The 10,224-nt window shown below is 34.2% G+C and overlaps 1 pseudogene; it reads right to left on the bottom strand.

The window, feature by feature from the left end:
• Positions 1-2,206: 2,206 nt before the first annotated feature.
• Positions 2,207-5,043, bottom strand: LOC142532001 (transcription factor SPEECHLESS-like; annotated as a pseudogene).
• Between the last annotated feature and the right edge of the window lie 5,181 nt (positions 5,044-10,224).

Below are 10,224 nucleotides of genomic sequence, written 5' to 3'. Positions count from 1 at the left end.
TATTAGTTAATATATGACATTGTTATTATTATTATTATTATTATTATTATTTTTGCCATTTTTTTTTTGCCATTTTTAATGTTATGGAGAAGTGTTTGATATCCCCATCTTTCCGACTTGACCCAGATGAGCTTTGGACCGACCCGATCAACATCAAGCCCATTAGCCGAAATGATGGGCTCATATGGAATACAATCAAGGCTAAACTAGAGGCCCAATAAATAACTCAGAGTTCGTTTCATTATCATGTGCTCTAGAACGATCCTACACGGTAGAACCCGAGCAGCTGAGCACATTATGGTCGATCAGCCGACCGAAGAATGCACCGACCCAAATTCAAACAAGTATGACAGTAAATAAAGTCTTAAAATTTTGAATAAATATTCTATAATAATAAAATAATCCCGAAAGAATATGGATATACCATTAAAAATACAAATTATTAAAGATGAGATAATATTAGATTAAATCTCCAGTTTAAGTTAACTTACAATACCAGAGTTCATACATGAACTATGACCCTTCCTACCTTTATAAATATCAGGATTCCTCGTTGTTACATTCATTCATTACTTGCTCACATAGCACTATATACTCGCACTTAAGTTTGCTATTCGGACTGACTTAAGTGTCGACGCGGGAACCATATTCGGCATCCCTTAATGTTTGTTTGTCTGTAAATGAATTCATCTCGGGAGATTATCGATCAGATTGACTTTCTGCTCGGATAATAGTGAATCAAGGGAAGCTCGGGCAGAACATTTACAACAAAGATTGCCATATTCTAGCTCATCACGAAGCCAAGGCAAGTAAAATTTTTGATATCGTCAATATTTGATTAGTATTATTTTCTATAATTTTTGTAGTATTATTATTTTTATATATTTTTTTGCAAAGAATCATCCGAATCCTATCATAAGTAGCTAGGTAAGAAATTATACATGGATTGTCTCCAAGGTAGGAGGCAATAAAGTGTATCAGCTGAGTATAGACTTTTATTGTTTGAGTTAGTTAGCATGAAATTTAGGAAAGTTGCCTTTTGTACACTGCACTTTTATGTTGAATAATTAACATTATTTCATATTTAAATACTAAAAACAACTGAAATCTTGTCTCTATATAACTAGACTAATATTCCAGCAGGCAGCCTTTCATAAATGTAAATATTTAAATTGTTTTGGTGTAGTTGATTTTTCTACTTTACTGCAAGTACATGTAAAAACATTACTGACATGATATCGAAAATTATTGATGTCTCGTCGATCGATTTTGACAAAGAGTTTGAAGGTGAATCAAAATAGGTTAACTTGTTTGAGTTATGGGATAGAGAATGTTGGGTTGACCCATCACTTATTTTTTCAAAAAATTGATTTCTATTAGCTTTTAACAAATTATATTTATATATAATGAGATATGTGTGTGTGAATAATATAAAAAACGTTTTGTTGTAGGAATGTTAAAAAAAATTAAGACAATATATTATTTGAAAAGAAAAATATATAATAAAAATTATATTTCGTTATAGGTATAGGAAAAAGATTTAAAAGGTAAGTCATTTTGTAAAAAAATTAAATTAGTAGCGGGCTAAGGTGGCTTAGGCCAATTGGGTCGAACTAATCTGTTTTGATATATCTAATCACATATTCAATTTTATCAAAACAACTATAAATTATAAGTTAAAAGACTATAATTAAAGTTTGACAAATTAAGATTAAAACAAAAAAATTGGAAAAATTAGTTGAAAAAATATCCTCTACATATGTCGTTTATGCATCCTATAAATGAGTAGGTATCTTTCGAGACGGTTTCACGAATCTTTATCGGTGAGACTGGTCAACCTTACCGATATTTACAATAAAAATTAATACTCTTAGCATAAAAAATAATATTTTTTCATGGATGACCAAAATAAGACATATGTCTCAAAAATTCCAACCGTGAGATCGTCTCTCACACAAGTTTTTGTCTATATAAATTTATCCATTTTGGTTGATTGTCTTTTTTACTCTCAAAAACGGTAATTGCCTCAAAACAATATAAATAAATAAATTAAAATTAAAGATTTACCCCAACAAAAAGGCTAACTTGCAACTGCCAAAATATTCCGCGGAAATTAAAATATTCTGACTATAATCATACGTACTAGTATTTAAAAAAAAAAAATAGAAAAAATAAGCTTTTCAATAAATTCATTGTAAATAGAAGATGTTGAATATAATTCAAATACAAATCATTACATCTTCTGACTAATTAAGGATTTAATTAACCTAGAACTGCATGAATACATGTCACTAATCACTAACCAGCAATTATGGTTTTAACTAATACATTTCCACATTGCTTTATTGAAAAAAACAAAACAAAAAACCCTTCCACCAATAAATATTCCGAGCTAAAATTTTACCACTCGACTATATTTCTAAATATCGTATTAATGAAGCATTTTCAGCTGAAAAATTAGCTCGGGCTCGAAAACTCGAAATTAGCAGAAAGTCTGTTGAATTTGATGAGCCAATTCTTCTGCACTAAGTTGGCACTCAATTCCAATCTATACATCAATAAGGTACAAATTATACGATCGTTAGTCGTAATCCCGCATGATCAATTAGGATAAAAAGAAATTTAACATTTAACCGAGTAAAAAATAATTAAATTCTCGATAGCGAAAATAACTATTTTGGTCTACTAATCTATCATAGTTTGAGTTTTAGTGTACTAAGTATTCAAATTTTGGTTTTGATGAATTAGCTTTTAATTTTTGACTGTTTTGGCTCGATTGATGACATGACAACGGATGCATCAACAATTCATAGTGTCAAGTCAGCATTTTTCGTTGCCACATAAATAAATTTTGTTGACACGTTAGCGCTTTGACGAAATAGGACAAATGCTTAAAAAAGAAAGTTACAATACCAAAACTCAAAATGGAACGAGTAGACAAAACTTTTTCTCATTCTCTATAACACACACACACACACACATATATATATAGCAAAAGACAGTAAATATTTTTTTTAAAAAAAGAATTACTTTAGAAGGCGACAAAGACTTGTGGAAGTGTAGATTATGTTCATTTAATTTTTGTGTCAGAATTTTGTTTACCGTTTCGAAATTGTCATGTCTATTTCTCAATTAATCTTGAGTCGTCCAGAAAAAATAAGATGCAATGTATATATTTGATTTAAAACCAAATATATAAGAATATATTTAATCAACTTCAGCTTTAAATAATTTTAGGTACCTTAATGGTGAAAGAATTAAGCATTGTTTCATCGACTGTGCTGATGCTCACTTTGAGGATTTCCAGCGCAAGTTCGTCCAGGGCCGATATGATCTTCACCACCTGGCCTGGAATACGAAGCGACATTGTACTGAGTAGCAGGTTCGGGCCCGAGAACTTCACCTCAACTTCAGCTACAGCTGATTTTGAACTTGCCACAAGTTCATTAACACTGTCGTTGATCGATGAAGTCGACGAATTGCATGGTGATCGGTCCACGGGGCTTGGAAGTGACGGTGAGTTGAGATAATATGTTTGATTACTGTGCAGCAAAGGCTTGTACGGGCTGCTTGATTGAGGGGTCCTCGGGCTTATAGGGAGGCCTAACCTCGGGCTCAATGGTGGTTTTCGTGGGCTTAAGGGTGAGGGTCCTCGGGCTCAACACTTCATTGTAGGCTTTTCTTTGCTTCTTGGCTTCAAGGGAACGAAGAACTTGTTGCAACTCGTTGATGTAATTCACTACTCCTCCAATTATTGAGGCTTGGTCACCCTAAAACAAAAATAATTCTTGTCAAAAATCGTAACTGAGTAACAACGCGATTTAAATAAATATTTTAAGCCATGTAACATACATCACAAAAAACTATTACCAGAAAAAAGATGTTTTTTTCGTAAAGCCGACATATAGGGACGACGAATTGAGACACTTGTGCAATATCTATTTTAATGTATCGATAGGACCGAGTTAAGACAGTAAACTTTAACGAGACTTGTGATAGTTGTCCTTATCAAAAAATATATGTCTCCGCTGGCTTATCCCTTCTTATAATTTCCGGAGTTTGGGGGAGGACAAATTATAACTAACTTTAAGTTTAAATAACTGGGAAACATGCATTATTTCAATTAGCAATAGTTCTTCAATTTGCTAGAAAAACATAGTTTTAGTCCAAGTATCCAAAAGGGAGAAATGTATTATATAATTCACGGTACATTAACAAAGATGTAACACTAAATATAACTTTATGATAAAACCGATGATTTGTAACTTATCTAACACTAAAATATTAAGTTTGGGGACAAATCCCACAATTGTGTAATACCCTTCCAACTCGCAAAAAAAGGGTAAAATAACATATATACGTACCCCTTTGACATAAAAGCAAGGCATCAAAGACCGAAGCACGGAGAGATTCCCATTCATTTGCTTCCTACGGTTCCTCTCCACAGTAATGTGTGATATTCTCTGCTGCCCTTCTCCAGAATTAGAAGATGCTGTCGCAGAATTCAACTTTTGTCTCTTTGGCTTCGGAGACGCAGCCACAGCTTCGGCCTCGGCTTCGGATTCCCAAAAACCACTTAAAGAAGGAGAATAACCTGCAGAAACTGTTTGAAACTCGAAGCTTTCTTTACTGTCTTCTCCACCATTGTTTAAGGCTGAAAATTCGGTTTGATGATCAGAACCACTGTCCAAAGCCTCGAGAATACTGAAAATATCGTCGGGGGAAGCGGCGTTGTAGACATTATTAGCTTCACAGAACGCAGATTCCCCGAAGAAATCGGATATATTACCCTCACGGTCCATCTTTTTGAAGCTTGAGTTTCAAGAAGACAAATTAAAGAAAGTTTGAAAACCAAGAACAGGTCGACGGGTTTAGTGGTTAGTATTGAAAAAAATGATGGGGTTTAATCTGCAGGTGGAGATATATATCAAGAAAATTAAACAAAACCCATGAAAGATTGTTTGGAGTAGTTGAAAAAAGTAATTTAAGGTGATCTGAAAAGGACCAAACTATCGACATCAATGGTGTTTCAGAAATAAGACAGTAATGGCCAATGGGTAGCTTTGTTTTATATGGATATGTTTTGTATGCAAACCGTTAAATTTTGGGGAAGTAGCGTTCGACACACAAGTGTGTGTGTATATATAGAAAGTAGAGTGAAGGTTAAATTATGTATTGCATGTTTGCTTTGTTTGTGTTTTTTCATATTATCAAGTTTCAGTATTAGTTTATTATATTTGTTTATTTTTCGCACAGTTAGTCATATGATGTTGATACGACACCGATGTGCAGGGCCGATCCTAACAATATTTGGGACCTGAGTCTAACTTTTAAAAACAAGCCTCCGGATCATAATGTGTGTTAATATTTTTTTTTGTTCCATATCAATTTTTCAAATTAAATCAATACGTCAAAGACAATATAAAAAACTAAATAAATAAAAATATCAAACATGTCCAAAATGATCACTAAAAAACAACCTGCCTAACAGTTTTAGAGCTAAAAATACTAATCAAGTCTGTATAATCAAGTTGTTCTGTAATTTCTTTCTCAATCGATAACATAGTCAATCCATTCAATCTTTCTTGTGATATGGTTGATCGGAGAAAAGTTTTGATGAGCTTTAATACAGAGACAGACAAATAGCTCGTACGAAGAAAGAGAACTTGTCATACGTGGGGCGAAACAAAATACATGAGCAAACAGAGACAACAGAGTCTGATAAAGACTCGTGACCAAAATTTCGAGAAAAAATGCTTTGAATTAAAACAGAAAATACACTACACATTGAAAGCCGGATAAGTATTACAACCACCAAAATTTCACTCAAAAGCGTAGATTATAGATACCACATAAAGCCCTGAAGAAAGTAAAAAACTACAATAAAAAATTAGAAGCTCGAACAAAGCAAATACGAGAAAATAGACTTACAGCTCCTCACAAGTCTTTCAATCAAACCTAGAGATGACGCAACGACTGGAGTCGATTAGGGCTTGTCTGCAGATGAATATTGGAGAAGATTGAGGAATAAATCGATAACATGCTAAGCAAGTTTCATTTAATAAATACTTGTTTTTGGGCTATCTAGTAACTAGTATTATATATAATAATTTTTAAAAAAAATTTGGGCCCAAAAAAAGAGATGGGCCTGAGTCATTGGACTCATTTGCCTCTTAATAAGCACGGCCCTGCCGATGTGGTGCAAAGCCGCAAACATATGCAATGCTTTATCGGCATTTTAGCAGAAAAAAATCTAAAATTGCAAAATATTGAAAGACAATAAACAAGACTATAATTTAGTACATCAAAAGACAAAAATAACAAAAAAAAAAAAAACAATTTCAAAATTGTAATTTTTTTATGTATACGTCGGTGAAATTATACGTTCGGTGAAATTTATTTCATTTATTTCATATATATTCGTTGTATATGTCATGTTAAAACTTAAACTGAAGTCTTTAAAAAATAGGTCAACTAATTAATTGAAGAGTGAATTTGCTTTATATCCTCAGAACCAAATTTAATTTTGCTTTCATTTCTTATATATATATATATATATATATATATATATATATAAGTGTTTGTACTCCCTGATCCACAAAAAATATTTCTACAGTCCTTGGGCCCACAATTTTTTCACGTATGAAAATCGCTACATAAAATTAAAAAAAATTATAATAATATATAATATTTGAGTATCAGTTGTTTTAAAATCTGCTAAAAAATATAAGATTTTGAGTATAAAATTGTAATAACTTTGTTAATATCAACATTTGCTAAACATGTTTGATAACCAAAAATCATATATTAGTATCAGATCTGAAACAACAATTGGTACTCAAATATTATATATTAGTATTATATTTTCAATGTTTTGTACCGATCTTCATCAGAAAATATAAGTTTGCCAATAATATTAATAGTTTTTATACACGTTTGAGTACTCAAAAATCATATATCAATATCAGATCTGAAACAACTGATACACAAATTGTTAGAGTAGAAGCTTGAAGATAGTTTCTACCATTGAAGAGCTAAGGTGTTTACACCTTAGTTGGAGCCATACATCAATCCTTATGATTGATAGGTAAAATTCTAAACACACTATGAATGTCATTTTTGTGTTTTATTGTATTTGCTAAAACATTATAAGGGGTGGCCGAAAATTTTGATGAAAAATTTGATTTTTTAAACTTCCGTTGCGTTTACGGTCACCGTAACCGATCCCCTAACAAGTGGCATCCGAGCTAAGGTTACGGTTTTTGTGTAATATTTACGTAATATTATGTTGAGATCGATTTCTAACCGCTTGAGAAATATTTTTGCAAGGTATACATGAAGGCCGAAATTTTTGAAACACAAAAAAAAAAATTTCGGGCAGCTTGTTGCTGCCCGTGAATCTCGGGTTGCCCGAGAATTTCGGGCAGCAAATGGGGCAGCCCGAACTTTCAGTTTTTAAATAAAAAAAAAATTTTTTGGGTGTTGCCGGAATCCGGCGACGGGGATGACGACTAGGGTTTCCAATAATGTTTTGGACAATCTTAGTGTCATGGGCCTTGAGTTGTTGGGACATTGGATGGCTAACATATTTTGTGAAATTTAAATGGGCCAAAGTATTTTAGGTGAAAAATGAGTTTTGGGCCCTTAAGTTTAAATTTACAATTGTTGCATATATTTTCTCATAAAATAAATAATTGAAGTAGGACTTTAATTATTTATAGTAAATTGTGATTTACAATAAATTCGATTATAAATAAATTAATTTGAAAGTAGACAAAAGTGTTTGTATACTTTGTTAATTTAATTTATAATTGTGGCGGTTAGTGATTGGATCAAGATATATAATATTGGATCAATTAATTATTGTGATAATTAATTGATGGTGTATGATATGTGATATTATGCATGAAGGATGATCAAAAGCCCAAGCCCAATTTGCTAGGTGTATGCTATGATATTTTGTGTTGAATGATTGTAATAATTATCAATTTATAAAGTGGGCTTGGTTTATGGCCCGTTCCCACCCCATGAGATGTATCCCTATGTGCCATGGATATTTATTTGTAAATATTAGAATAGTGGATGATCAAGATTGGAAGATGAAGATCGAAGACATGTAAATATTGGAAGCTAATGTAATAGTTGCATTTACATCCCGTGCATTTACCCTAGGATTGGATCTAGGCCCGTGTTTAGCTCACACGGGCCATTAGTTTTGGGGCGATTGATCATCCTTGTTTGTTTACTGTTTATAATATATGCATGATATGTTATAAATATTGAGTATGTGCGTTATTATTATGATAATAACAAAGTTGCATGAATCCGGCAAACATACGATCAAACATGGCGAGCTTTTAAAATAAAATTAATGATGAGACTTTTCAAAATTAAAAACCCTCATTTTGAATAAGATTCAAAATTAATATCAAGTCCGAAAAGGGGAATTATAAATTTGTTTATAATTTCCTTGTCTTCCATCGACAATGGGTGCATGATGAACGCTACCCGTACTCGAGGCTCGGCTCATATTATTGGGGGCCCTGGGTGCCGAAAAGCTGTGACATCCATTGACATGGTGATGTGAACTACGTGGAACTTCCATGATTTCGGCTCATATTATTGAGGGAACTCATGGCGACCGTCCATTAAGGTTCAATATCGATGGGTTAGGCTTGACACGTAAAGATGAACGACGTCATATTATTGGGTCCTAATCAAACATGAGACAAAAGTATACGTAGAGGGTTGCATGGCAATGCAATTGGAAACTACCTTTTAGGAATTGTGATTGGCTGATATTATTCGGGATCACAATTCGCTAATTAGGACCTTACGTACCTTCTGAGGAAAGTGTTTCCCTTTTTCACTAGAGGGTAGTGAAAATGTCAAAACAGTGGGAGCGATAATTTATAAAGTAAAAGTCCAAACTTTATATCTTATATTTTAAAATAGTCATTAACATTTATCTGTTTTACTTTTCAGTACAAATCTTTGACAATGTCATCAATTCGCAACCCGCTTTCCGCTATTCTCGAAAAACATGTCTTAACCGGACCTAACTATCTCACTTGGCTAAGAAATCTGAAAATAGTCCTAAACTCGGAAAAGATCGCATATACACTAACTGAGTCGCCCCCTGTTGAGGCTCCGACAAGCTGCACTCCCGAGGAATTGCAGACCTACAAGGAATGGTGTGACCATGACTTGAAGGCAAGGTGTTATATGCAGGCTTCGATGAACGATGAGCTGCAGAGGCGATTCGAGGATGCAAAGAATGCTGCTGACATTCATTTGCACCTCAAGGAGCTCTTTGGTGAGCAGACTCGGCCTCTAAGGCATGCCACAGTCAAGGAGCTCATCACTTTACGCATGCGAGATGGGGCTTCGGTCCATGAGCATGGCCTAAAGTTGATTGGGCTCGTGGACAAGCTCGTTAGCATGGATCTGATCTTGCCTTCGGAGTTGACCACGGATGTGCTGCTGCTGTCGTTGCCTAGCTCGTTTGATCCTTTTATCGTGAACTTTAATATGAACAAGCTTGAGCCAAGCCTTGAAGAGTTGGTGAACATGCTTGTGACTTTTGAGTCCACTATCAAAAAGGAGAAGCTGGCTCTTTATGTGGGTTCTTCATCTGGCGCAAAGAACGATCCACATGGGAAGGGAAAGAAGCGTTCTTTCCAACGTCCCAAGAAGAGCGTGCCCTTGAAGAGGCAAACTCCGGGTCCCGTTGTGGCAGCCGCGCCAGCCAAGGCTGAGAAGACATTTGACATCTGTCATCACTGCAAGAAGCCTGGACATTGGAGGCGTAACTGCAGGGAATATCTTGCCCAGAAGGGTTCTGGCAAAGGTATGTTCTACATTGAAGTAAATATCTCCATTAACTCTACTTCTTGGGTATTGGATACCGGCTGTGGCTCACATCTCTGTAATGATTTGCAGGTGATGAGAAGAAGTAGGAAGCTCAGGGAAGGTGAGACCTTCTTGAGGATGGGCAATGGAGCAAGGGTTGCTGCCAAGGCTGTGGGATATGTTTATTTACATTTGAACAATGATTTTAATTTTGTTTTGAGAGATGTTTTGTTCGTGCCAGACTTGATTAAAAACATTATTTCCATTCCTATGCTTGATATTGATGGATTTTCTTGTTTATTTAGCAAAGGTGTTTGCAATATTTACAAGAATGAATGTTTAGTTGGTACCGGAGAACTTGAAAACAATCTC

The sequence above is a fragment of the Primulina tabacum genome, chromosome 17, assembly GCF_025594145.1.
Source record: "Primulina tabacum isolate GXHZ01 chromosome 17, ASM2559414v2, whole genome shotgun sequence".
NCBI classification, from domain to species: Eukaryota; Viridiplantae; Streptophyta; class Magnoliopsida; order Lamiales; family Gesneriaceae; genus Primulina; species Primulina tabacum.
This window is presented reverse-complemented; position numbering and strand designations above follow the sequence as displayed.